Here is a 3,994-nt window from a genome sequence, read left to right on the forward strand (position 1 = left end):
GTGTGCCTGTGTGTGAGTACACAATATCCTTAACTATAATTTTTTGTATATGGACATGTCAAAAATGTTTCTTTGCTATTGTAGAATATAATAATTGTAGGATTATTTTCCCTTGATTAGATAAAAATAAACAAGTGAGATGTGAAAATACTTCTGTCTCACTTGTTTTTTTTATCTATTAAAGTGACAATAATAAAAATGTTAGACATTTCCACAAAAAAACATTTTGACATCAAATAAAAAAGAAAGCCATGACCAACTCAATCCCCCTGTAAAACTGGCTCATCTCTCCTACATCATCTTTGTGTTATCAATACCAGGCAGCAGGTCAGAAAACTCATGAAAAAACTCATCAGACTGCATGTCAGAGGTCAGGTGATAGTTGACAATATTCTAAGATTTAAGGATCTGGAGTGAACAGTGACATGTTTAACAAAAAATACAATCTCCAAATGTTTTTTTCTTGTGTATGTTGCTGCTCTGTATTATCTTATTAAATAAATCAGTAGCTCCACCTCGCTTCTTCTCTCACTGTGAAAGTTCAAGCTTCCATGTTTTCATTAAGAACAGAAAGTTTAGTTGGTTTTAACAATAAGATCATTCATTAAAATGGACTTTTCTGGTAAATATCTCATTCGGTAATGTTTATATTTATATTTGCATTCAGCTGGCATGAAATGGTATCATGAAACTTAATCTTTGTTCGTTAATGTAGAATTTGTAAAGTATTCACGGTGCTTCTTTTTTTACACTTTTTATAATCTTGCAGCCTGATTATCCGGTTACCTAAAAAAATCATCTCTGAGTTTAACTAATTGATAGAAATAAACACAAATATCTGGTTCTAACAATATATGCTACGTTTTGCAATTGCAATGTTTCAATTAAATAAGAAACACAGTTAAAATCACACATCAATAAAACGGCTCACATGCTAAGTCTTTAAAAAGCCTGACACATCATCTTCGCCCTATCACTTCCTGTCATCTTCATTTTTTATGCCAGTAGTAACATCCAGTTATTGATCATGTGACTGGTGTGATGCAAAAATAAGTGTTTCTATTGCAGCTTTGCAAAATACTCTCATTTTGATATGGCCAAAAGAACCCCCACCTCATTACATCACATAAACGTTTGATCAAAGAAACATTTTTTGATAAAAAGGTTTTGTGCTGCAATGGTGAAGGGGTAAAGAAAACCCATGAATGGAGGCCTTAGTCCTCTATGCAGCTGTCGCAGGTTCAAGTCCTGACCTCATGACCTTTGCCACAGGTCTTCCCTTCCTGCCATACCCTTTATCTTGTCTGACCACTCTCAAATAAAGGCCAATGGAGTCAATAAAACCTTAAGAGAAAGGTTTTGTGCCAGGATGAAGTAGTTTGTTAGGATAGATGGACCATACAAAACTGTAATGGAAACACTTTATATGCATCACACAAGACAGTTCAACAATCGGATGTTACTACTGGCAGAAACGAAGAAGACAACAGGAAGTAGTAGTAGGATGACAGTTTGTTTTTGTTTTCATCATCACAGTTCATAAAACGTTGTGTGTCATTCCAACATGTTGAATCCGTAACTCTTCCGGAAAATCAGAGAACACAATTTTGATAAAACGCCACATAAGTAGCTGCTCCCAGGTAGGTGTCTCCTCTGATTGGCTGTTAGATGATGAGCGCCACATCTGTCGCTGCCATTTAATAACTTATTGTATAAACAAACTTATCTATTTGTTATTTTAATTTAATCTCTCATTAAATAGAAACACAGCAAAAGTGTGTTTTTTCAACATTAGCATAATTTAGACAAAGATTTGTGCAAATTTGTAATGGAAACACAGCTAATGAACATCTTCATGAAGACCAAGGAATCTGGTTCTTATGGAATAGTTGAAGCCATTGTTTAAAGAGACCAAGATGGGGAACAGTAACATCTGGAAGCCGGTGGACCCATCACACCAAAATAGACAACAGACACACATGAGGCTGGATGGAGCTAAATCAGGACAATCCAGGAGGAAGAAACCTGTTTGAGGCTCCAGATGACCTGAGGTTCACCTTCCAGCATCACAACCACCCTGAACATCCAATCAGAGATATGATGGGATGGTTTAGATCAGTGTACTCACTTAGAACAGGATCGTCATCCCTCCTCAGAGTATGATAGGAATTTACTAATAATGCCACTTTAGGTCCATCTCAGAATGGCACATTGAACATGCAGTACATGTGAACTGATTACGACCCGACTCATTTATAGTATTCCCATCATTATTAATAGTTTCATTTCTACGGCAGGGGAAATCACAGTCACAGGGTTTGTTCTGGGTTTTGCACTACATCGTTGTGAATTACCATAACACTGGTTATGACTCAACATTTCTCACCTGGTCTTGGCCTTTTGGATGGCTGATCACAGCACAGGATTCCTCTCAGAGAGGAAGCTGAAGCACAAAGTAAAAAAACACCAACAGTAAATTTCCTGAAAATATACTAATTACATATACAAAGAATTAGAAATTATGTTAAAACTGCAGGACTGGACATGACTAGGGAACAAGTTGCTTGTATCTAAACTGTTTGTTTTTGCTGTGCAATATTCAATAGATGTTTTTCTGATCAAATTTCTGTCAGCTACAGATCATCGGGAAATGATTCACAGTTCTTCACTTTTTCCACACTTGATGTTACAGCCTTATTCCAAGTTGTAATTAAATTGATCTCTTTCTTCAAAATTCTACACACAAATGTCTGACTGCAACAAGGTAGAAAAAAGTTTTTGAGATTTTTGCAAATGTAGTAAAAATATAAAACTGATCAATTACATTTCTGTAAGTATTCACACCATGAAGATCATAACTGAGTTGCTTCCACTGATCATCTCTGAGCTGTTTCTCCAGCTTAAATCAAAGCGCTTCATCGAGATCTGCAGACTTTCTCCACACCTGAATCAAACCAATGACCAGGTCTTTTCCAAACGTGATTGCATCCTGAAGAGGAAATGCTAACATTTTACTCTTCTGTGTTGGAGCTGAGAGGGACCAAGCTCCAAAAATACTCCAAGACCAGAGGCTTTAACTGCTGCCAAAGTTAGATCATCAAAGTATTAAGCAAAGACTGTAATTACTTAATTGGACGTTATTAATATTATTTTTTTAAAAGAATTTGCAAAAAAATAATAAAATAAAATAATATAATATAAATATATTAATTTCACATTGTCATCATGGTGTATTTATTCAGAGGAAAAAGATTAAATTAAGACAATTTGGAATTAGGCTGGAACAAAACGAAATGTGGAAAAAGTGAAGCACTGAATAGTTTCTGGATGAAGTGTACAGTGATGAACAGAACAATAAACTTTTTCCACGTTGGTTGAAAACCTTTTTCTCTGGCTTTCATGTAATAATTTTTTTGAGAATCTTTTATGAATATATTTTGCATTTTGAAGTTTTTATCTATCTATCTATCTATCTATCTATCTATCTATCTATCTATCTATCTATCTATCTATCTATCTATCTATCTATCTATCTATCTATCTATCTATNTATCTATCTATCTATCTATCTATCTATCTATCTATCTATCTATCTATCTATCTATCTATCTATCTATCTATCTATCTATCTATCTGTCTGTCTGTCTGTCTGTCTGTCTGTCTGTCTGTCTGATGCTGTGTAAAGTACACAGCTTACAACTTGTATAACAGGTTAATGTATAAATATATATAAATATAAAATTGTTTTTTAATTAAAAAAACTATCTTGTCTATATATAAAACAGCAAATAGTTTTGTTGCTCAGATCAAATGTGTATTTAATCATTTAGAGGCAAAGAATTACAAATTAGTAATATTATTTAGGTGATAAATAAAATGCAATTTTTATTAATTAATGATGGACCCTGCAATTAACTCAATGAAACATTTTAATCTTCACGCCAAGAAGATTACTATAACCTGACATGAAGCTCAAAGATCATCAGTGCATTGA

The sequence above is a fragment of the Poecilia reticulata genome, linkage group LG8 (assembly GCF_000633615.1).
Source record: "Poecilia reticulata strain Guanapo linkage group LG8, Guppy_female_1.0+MT, whole genome shotgun sequence".
Taxonomy (NCBI): domain Eukaryota; kingdom Metazoa; phylum Chordata; class Actinopteri; order Cyprinodontiformes; family Poeciliidae; genus Poecilia; species Poecilia reticulata.